We start from the raw sequence: 9,504 nt of genomic DNA on the forward strand, positions 1-9,504 counted from the left end.
ATCACCCCAGTTGCCATTTCCTTGTGTGTCATGAGAACACTTGAAATCTACTCTCTCCACAAATGTCAAGTATATAACTTTTTTATTTTTACTATAGTCATGTAGTACATGAGGTCTCCAGAATTTATTCATTTATAACTGAAAGTTGTGCCCTTAGATCAATATCTCTCCTTTTCCCCACATCCTAGCCTCTGGTAGCCACCAATCTACTCTTAAGTTACTACTGTAAGCTTGACTTTATTTTAGATTCCACATGTGAGAACATACAGTATTTGTCTTTCTGTGTCAGGCTTATTTCACTTAGCATAATGTCTGCAAGGTAGATCCACATGGTCACAAATGGCATAATTTTCTTATTTTTTAGGGCTAAGTAATATTCCATTAGAGATATATACCAAATTTTTCTTTACCCACTCATCTATCAATAGACACAGGTCTTTCCATATCTTGGCTACTGTGAATAATGCTGCAATGAGCATAGGAGTGTAGATTTCTCTCTCTGAGAGAGCGATTTTATTTCCTTAGGATTGCTGGATCATATGCTAGTTCTATTTTAACACCTTGAAGAACCTCCATGTTGTTTTCCACTTTTTAGATCGTACATGCCTCACAGTTCTATCGGGGCAAAGAAATTTTCAGACCACTTCCTATCCCATTACAGGCAGCAAGTATTACCAAATCTGATTGACAAGTCAGGCCATAAAAACTGGGTTAATATTAAAAAATAAGGGACTCGTGCAATTTCACACCAAAAACAAACAATCTGATTAACAAATGGGCAGAGGGCCTGGACAGAAATTTCTCCAAAGAGGATATACAGGTGGCCAATAGACTCATGAAAAGATGCTTCATGTCACTAATCACCAGAGAAATTCAAATTAAAACCACAATTAGATATCACCTCACACCTTTCAGAATGGCTATCATTAATAAATCAACAAAAAACAGGTGCCGGGGAGGCTGTGGAGAAATGGGAACCCTCATGCAGGGTTGTTAGGAATGCAGATTGGTGCAGTCACTGTGGAAAGCAGTATGGAGTTACCTACAATAATTAAAAATGGAACTGCCTTGTGACCCAGTGATTCCAATTCTGGGTATTTATCTGAAGAAATTCAAAATACTAATTCAAAAATGTATATGTCCCCCTTTGTTCACTGCAGCATTATTTACACCTAGAGGCCCAATGCACTAAGATGTGTGCATGAATGGGCCTTCCTTCCCCTAGCTGCTGGCACCACCTTCGCTCTGGCTGGAGCTGCCTTTCTGTCTTCCCATGCTGCCCAGAGGCCCCAAGTGGCTGGGGTGGTGTGGAACGCCACCATAATTGCTATGGTGACGATGCAAGCATCCCACCCTGCCCCTGGCCACTTGGCACCTGCGTATGCAAATTAACCTGCCATCTTTGTTGGGTTAATTTGCATACTCACTCATGATTGGCTGGTGAACGTCTTGTACAGTTAATTAGTATGTTTCACTTTTATTAGTGTAGATAGCCAAGATATGGAAGCAACTGAAGTGTCCATTGATAGACAAATGAATAAGAAGATGTAGTGCATAACTATAATGGGATATTTCTCAGCCTAAAAAAATAAAATCCTACTATTTGTAACAACATAGACCTAGAGGGCATTATTATACTAAGAAAAATATGTCAGACAGATAATGACAAATACCATCACTTATATGTGGAATCTTAAAAAACAAAATAAGCAGAAACAAACACACAGATACAGAGAACAAACTGGTGGTCACTAGATGAGAGGGGGTCAAGAGCTGGATGAAAAACATGAACGGAATTAAGAAGCAGAAATTGCCAGTTACTAAAATAGTTGCAGAATACAAAGTACAGCACAGGGAATATAGTCCATAATACTGTAGTAACTATGTATGGCGCCAGGTGGGTACTAGACTTATTGAGGTGATCACTTCGTAGGATCTATAAAATACCTAATCACTATGCTTTACAACTGAATGTAACAAATGTGCACTGTAATTGAAAAAGAAAAGAATAAGTAAAGCAAGAAAGAGCCAGAGCCTTTCTTCACGTTTTCCACTGTCTTGGGAGAGAGGAGAGATAAAAACTAAAGACTAAAAGGTCGTCAACAAAACTGTATAAAAATCTTAATATTCCTCTAAGTATTAGATTTTATGATTTTTAAAAGATTTAACTTCAAGGGATTTTAGCAGCATGCAAAGAATAGCAAAGGAGTTAATTAAAATTTAAAAAGACTAGCCAGGAGCACGGGGGAAGCCCCTGGATCGCCTCCATGCCTCTCCGCCAAGAGCCACCACCTGTCCTACAGCCCAGCCTATCGATCATGTCACACGTGGGACAGGCACACGGTCACAGCTGCCCAAATCCCGAGGCCCCGGGGGTATCCAGTTGCCTCAGAGTTGTTGGCATTAACACTCAGAGTCAAAGAAAGACGATCCCCTGCCGACCACCAAAGGGGTTAAATCTTCAAGCATGTTTTTTGCTTAAGAAGAACATTTTTTTATATGTATATATATAACCCTCAACGTTTTAAGTTTCAGCCCTGAGTTTAAAAATAAAGTGAATACTCCGATGACTGGTTATAATTTAGAAGAAAGAGTGGGGGGTGGGGAATCCCACCCACCTAGAATAGTAAGTAAAAACCAGTATCATTCAGAAAAAAAAAGAAAAGAAAAAAAGGAGGGCAGGTTTTACACATGCCTGTAAGACTCTTGGTAGCACACAGACTCCTAAGAGCCTCAAAGCCCGCTGGGTAGTAACACAGACCGCCCGCAGGGAAAGGATGGGCAGGGAGATGAGTTCTGACATCTGGCCAGGCGCCCTTTCATCTTGGGGGAGCATGTGGCTTTTCTTTCCCCTTCCATCTGACGCCAAGGGAGAGGTACCAGGCTGCTCTTCCTTTCTTCAGCTAAGTCCGCATGATGCTACAGAAGCTCTGACACCAGCGTCAAGGACTAACCCCAGAGTATTTTTACCATATGCTCAAGCATTATGGAAATAGGCTGGTCTCTGGGTGTCTGTCTCCGTGTGTGTATGTGTTTCATAATCTCCTTTTGAAGATTTTAATTCAACACGAGACTAATGAAAAAGACCAACATAGTAAGGAACCAAGGGCACATGTCGCTCCGGCATGCGCGCCCCCCCCCCCCCCCAAACCTCTGCTTCTGCTGGCATTTCCTGTCAGAAATAGGTCTCAGCTGTGCGGGACTCGCCCAGCCCTGCAGCCCGCATATGTGAACTTTCCTCTGTGAAGTTCACCCCACGGCCATGGCCCACCATTCATCCATGCTCTCCCAGGCCTCCTCTGTACAGTGTGAGGCCTCTACATTTTGTGTTTTAAGGCAGAGAAGAGTCTGGGTGACGATGAGTCCTTCTGAATATGAAGATTTGGCTCCAACAGTGGCTGCTACAAAAAAAGGGTGAGGGAAGCCTGTGTGACATCTTTGCAAGAATAAACTCCTCTTGGATAAGTCAATGACAAGCCAGGCTTGTGTGCGCCCAGACTGGCCTGGGAGAATCATTGACCAACATTAAGTAAACAAGCCTCAGTTATTGCTCCTCGTGGCATCTTGCTGGAGTTGCCCGCAGGCAAAGCAGCAGAATTGAGATTCAGTGTCTGCAGGCTGGAGTGGCTGTCACAAGGTTTGATTGGCTGATCTGCTAAGCGGACCTCTCCATCTATGGCATCATAATATGTATGGTACCTCTCTCTCAAAAGGCCTCCCACTGCACTGCTGGGTGTCTGCTCTGCTGCATGACTTCCTGTCTCACCGAGGCACCCCCTAGGACCTCCCCAAGTGAGTTTTGCTGTCCATCGTTTTGATCAGCCAATCCCAAGCAGACCCGTCAAACAGGTATCTTTAAGTGACCAACAGTCAGAACAAAAAAAATCACTTTATGTAAATAGATTATAGCAAGTCCCAAGACAAACAAAGACCTCCTCTTGATGTGAAAGGAATACAAATCCATCTTTCTCAAACTGTTTAAGCTATCACTAATTAAGGCTGAATGTGGTCTTTTATTCCACATCACCTCTTCAAAATATACACACCTCACAAACCCTTGAGCTTGTCACGACAGGCATGTGGCACATATCAACACTCAGGCCATGTGTCTTCTACCTCTTCATCAGGGATCTCAAAGTGTATGTCCCAGAGCAGCAGCTAAAGCTGGGAGCAGCACGCCTAGAAATGCAAATTCTCAGGCCCCACCCCAGACCTACTGACCCCAAAAGCACTCTGGGAGTGGAGTGCAGCAATCTCTGTTTTAAAGAGCCCTTCAGGTAATCCTAATGCACTAAAGTTTGAGAAACTGTGTCCCTCCACTTCTGGCAAAATGTCTATGCCCAAGTTGCTCCTATTATTAGAAGTTCTGACCCCAGTTGGATGTCCCTATATTGTCTATTACTTGAGAGTAATACATTGAAATCATCTCACACACCCTGGGTAATATGTGATAGGCTCAGATTTGCATACCTTGTTCTCAAATATACTTCTATATTAACAGGACTTTCTCACTTCTAGGTACTAATTGTCTTTTAAGTTTTTCTGTTAATTTTGAGACAGCATTCACCTATCTCCATGGGGGTATTCTGAGCTACAATGTCAATGATTGTAAGGAGCTGACATAATTATCAAAAGATATAGCAAAAAGCACTTTTTCCCCAATGATACAATTATTTGGAGACCAAACTCACAAAGTCCTGGTGAAAATGCAACTTGCAGTTGTAACATTATGAAAGATCTAGATGGGTGTGGTATCCTTATGACATTCAAATAAGTACGCATAAGGAAAGTACATTGTACAGTTCAAGCTCTACCTATGCCTGGAGGTCACAAAAGGTTGACCTGTTGACCGAAGGAAATTTTATTGTGTCCACATTCTCACATGGGATAAATGAACTGTATCAAATCTGTATCTGCTTTCCAGGTTCTCACAATTTCCCACTATGTCTGTGTCACTCATTTATGTTACTGTGCTGGCCGCTGGAGCCTTTTGCAACTCCTGCCCACTGTACACAATTCTTTTTATTGTTATTACTCTCCTCATGTGTTGGAAATTTTCAGCAGTTACTATGTTCATCTGAAATTTCCCAGCTTGGCAAAAATGTTGAGTTGAATAGTCTTCTTTAGCCCTTGGTGTCCACTTTCTGTGTAAAGATGCATGAGTTATGATTTGTTGATTCACTTATTATAAATAGAACACTTTTTTCTGCATCCTTGCTCTGAGCATTTCACATTAAATTCTCAAATAACTTTCACAGTAATTCCATGAGGTGGTTAAGATCAATTATGCCCATCTGACAGGTGAGGAAACCAACACATAGCAAGGTCATGTAGACACTAGTAGAACAGTCAAACTTGAGCCAAGACTTTGGACACCAGAATCCATGCTCATTAACTTGTGCTGCCAGCCCAAGGGACCATGGTCAATGCCCATTTGATGTCTCAGTCAATGTCATACCACATGATGACCAACTCTTAGTGCCAACCAAGTTGGTAAGATCTCCAAAAGGGATGTGATAAAATGTGGGTACTACCAACAATAAGGTTCCCAGAAGTGTTGAGTAGCCCCAAAGAAATGTAAAATTGCCTCTACTGAGCCCTGGATTTCCTCTAAATATTGACAAATCATAATCCACAAGCCTCCTGGTGGCTTTTTAATAATGACTGCTATATTTCTCAGGCCCTTGCCCAAAAAGCTGCTCTCTGGCCCTAAGAAGCTAACGCCTGAACTATTCAGAGGTACAAAAAAAAAAAAAAAAAAAAAAAAAAGCAAGCTTCTAGAGAGGTGTCTGGCCCTGGTGAATGTTGGTGCAAGGCCAGCCTCAGCATTCCTAGAGCCGGCAATGACTCCAAAGAGGCTCCAAGTGTTAATTAACTATGTGCTGGGTGGCCCTACAGACTCAGCTGGGGTGACCCTTCCTCAGCACCAATGTCCTGAACAACCCATTTTGGGGGTTCTTGACTTGGAACTTTAGAAGCAGGACATCATCTGAAATGGAAGATGACCAATAAGGGGCCAGCATATTCAATCCTCCAGTCCTTTACCAGCTGCCTGCCACTGGAAGAGATTTCCAGGGCACATGTATGGGGGTGGCCCCCATAATCTCGTCTTTTTTTTTTTTTTAACTGTAGGCTTGAGATTAACTCTGTTAACTCCACCCCCACCCCCGAGGGATCTCTGACCTAGGCAGCGGGGCTGGGCTGGATCTTTTGCTCAGGCTATGCAGGCCCACCTAAGAGACTTGAAGGAAAAGCAGGATGCTTGGCCTCCTTGGCCCCTGGCCCCACACCCCAACCCTGGTACCTAAGGCCTTATGAAGAGGCACTGAGAGATGAATCCAAGGGACCAGCACAAGTGTTTCTCTGCAGAGTGCAGGGCAGAGCCAGCCTGTACTACCCACCTACACACAGGCCTTCTCCACAGAAAACAGGGCAAGGTAGAGCCACAGGCCCACTGCCTGCACTCCGGAGGCAAGAGTTTCAGGAGAGACAGGGGCCCAAAGTGAGACTCAGGAAAGGGCAGATTCCGAAGAGGCACATCCAGGCCCACCTAGCCCCAAATTCACCCAGCTCCTTCCCCCTCTCTCCTGGGACTCCAGCTCAGAAGATCCTATGGCAGCTCCCACCCCTAGCAGAGCGCCACCCAAGGCCAGGTGTGCCACTAACACAAAGAACTGAGAGTCAGGAGAGCCTGGGCTTAATACAATTCCTCCGCATTTCCCTGTGTGAGCTTGGATAGCTCTGCATGTTCAATTGTAAGGTGGAGATAATGAGACCGACCTTGAACAGTTCAGAAGTAAGGTAATGCGTAGGTTTAAAAAAAAAAAAAACCCACATAAAGTGCTGTACAAATGCAAAATACCCCACACTTTTGTTATTCCATAGAGTGGGCTCTGATTAAATGACAACGTTTACTAAAGACTGAGCGTAGGCCAGATTGACATTTCCTACCTCAGCACATATGCATAGACTCACGTTGGTCCCTGGAGCAGGCCTTGTCCATTTGGCTCTGAGGACTTTGCCCATGACCAGCTCCGTACTATTCCGTTACCTTCGCATGTGCCCAGGGAAGACCCTCTTCCTCTTGGGTGTGCCATTATCACACCATCTTCCCCCAGAGCTGGTTTCCATTGAGACCCAGCGCTTCTTCCCCCAGGGAATGTTACTCATGCATTTCCAGCTTCCGTGGGGTGTTCCCACGCACTAAAACTCAGCTTGGAAGATTCTCAAAAGGATGTGGGCCTCCTGGTCTGTCTCGGACTGTCCCAGTGCTACTGAGTCAGTCTGCTTCTCCCGCATAGTCACACATGACGGCTGCTGGAAACAGCTGCGCAGCGAGCTCATGGGAAAGTCACAAGAGGATGCCACCATTTGGGAGCAGTTCAGAGTAACTTCCCAGGGGAAGCGCTCTACAAGTACTTGTTGCATGGATCCTCAGGTGACCTCTCTGCACCTGTGTCTGAAGCAGCCAGAGGAAGTGACTCTGGGCAGAGCGTTGGCCTTCAGTGAGTGAAAGGAGAGGAAAAACATGGCTATTCAGCCTTTGCCCTTCTCGCAGGTTGTCTCTGAGCCCCACAGGACAAGGCAGCAGTGCTGACAGGAATTGGGGGCTCTGACTCCACACCATTCAATGGCAACGGTACTGCCAGGTACTTCACCTCCTGTGTCACAGAGAAGTGGAACTCATGAGTCCGTCTTATAGATGACGGAACTGAGACCCGGACTAAAGACTGCCCAAGGCCTGCTGACTGTGGTCCCAGTCTATCTGCTCTGCCTCTTGGAGAGAAGCCCAAGCTGGTGATGAGGCAAGATCCTCATCCTCCCTCCCATCTCCACTGAGACTCCTGGAGAGCGGGGCTCTGAGGGCAGGCTTGTGAGCACCCCAGGAACCCCTGAAAATGGTAAGAAGGTGGCAGAGAGGCAGGGTTTGCTGGACTGGGGAGTGTGCACTAAAGGCAAAGCACGGCCAACTGAATGACTGATATGACTGATATGGTCACAAGACCCCCACTCCCACTCCTCCTTTCTCTCTCTCTCTCTCTCTCTCTCTCTCTCTCTCTCTCTCTCTCTCTCTCTCACACACACACACACACACACACACACACACAATCACACAACACACTTACAGAGTGATTTCACTGTTAGAAAACCTGCACTGCCAATAACATATACAGGATGTCTCTCCCGCCCCCCGCCCCCCAAATATATACATACTTTACCAACTGATGGTTGTTAAAAATATTTTAATAAACACTGTCTATACATTTTGGGTGAACTCTGTAATACATTCAAGAGAATCATCAACAGCTTCCCAGGTGCCTAGGGAAACTCAAGGCCATAACTAAAAAAAAAAGCAGGAGCATTTGTGTTTATTCTTCTCAGGAGAATTTTAAAGGACTGTCTAGCTCTTTCTCAAAACTCCACTTGGCCCGGCTGGGATTACCCAAGCCTGCTTGGAAACGGGTGGCCCCGGTGTCGGCTGCTCCCGGCTCCCCGTTCAGAAAGCACGTCCTTTCATGAGGCTCAGCTGTTCCCCGGGCATCCAGCAAAGCCGGTCGTGCAAAGGCGGGGACTGTGCCAACTGTTGGGAACGTCCAGCAGCAGCCCGTTCTCCGGAGCAGCCACTTCAGGGACGGTTCAAGCAGCCCATTATTCAGTTGATATAAAAACACCCACCAGCTACATGGCACCGATGACTGAATGCCTCCATTCTTATCGAGCGCACGACACGCTGGCCACACTGCCTGGCCGCTCACTTCAGGAACCAGAAACAACTTCGTTAGCCATCCACATGCACAAGCCCACAGGGGGAGGGGCAGAAAGGAAAGGGCAGCCCTCCTGAGGTCTGAAGACCAGGACTCAGAGATGGCTCGATGGGCAAGCCAGAGTATTTCAACATTGCCAACAGACTCTCTCACTTCAGCGGTAAACTCTCTATAAGACATTTCAGATTTGAAGAGTTTGATAAAGAGGGCCTCAGAGCCACAGACACCATATCAAATGCTTCTTTAAAAAAAAGGTGGGGGGGGGGGCCCCTGCATGTCTTTTTCCCAATGAAGAAGCTGTCCAGAGGATTTTTAAAAACACGTTAATACGCTTTGCTTCCAAAGCATTACACACTATTTCTCCAATAAATTTATGTGTTTCCAGGGAACTCCTGGACCAAAAAGGGGGAGGGGGAAAAAAAGTACTTAAGTAGAAAAATGTCTGGAGATTCCTGGATGCCAATATGTTAACAGACCTTCTCTTTTAATTGTTATTATTTCATATAGCAGCAGTAATCATTCCCTCATCTGCAAAGGAAATATATAATCCAGCTGTGGTGGCTCCAGTAAAAATACCACATCTGTAGGCCATTGGCAACACTGTGCAAGCTTGCTCGACTCTAGGCAGTCTCCGAGAGTTCGTTCTCTCTCACTCCCTCTCTCCCCCTCTCTTTTCCTCCCCCCCCCCCTCTCTCTCTTCAAAATACATATGGGTACACTTTTCTAAAAGTGCATATAC

The 9,504-nt window shown here is 45.3% G+C and overlaps 1 protein-coding gene across 6 annotated transcripts in view; it reads right to left on the bottom strand.

Moving 5' to 3' along the window:
- Positions 1 to 9,504, bottom strand: part of PALM2AKAP2 (PALM2 and AKAP2 fusion) — a 345,927-nt gene that overhangs the window by 250,429 nt on the left and 85,994 nt on the right. The gene's annotated exons all lie outside the window — the stretch shown is intronic.

Source organism: Pipistrellus hanaki, assembly GCF_964339955.1.
Source record: "Pipistrellus hanaki genome assembly, chromosome: 11".
Taxonomy (NCBI): domain Eukaryota; kingdom Metazoa; phylum Chordata; class Mammalia; order Chiroptera; family Vespertilionidae; genus Pipistrellus; species Pipistrellus hanaki.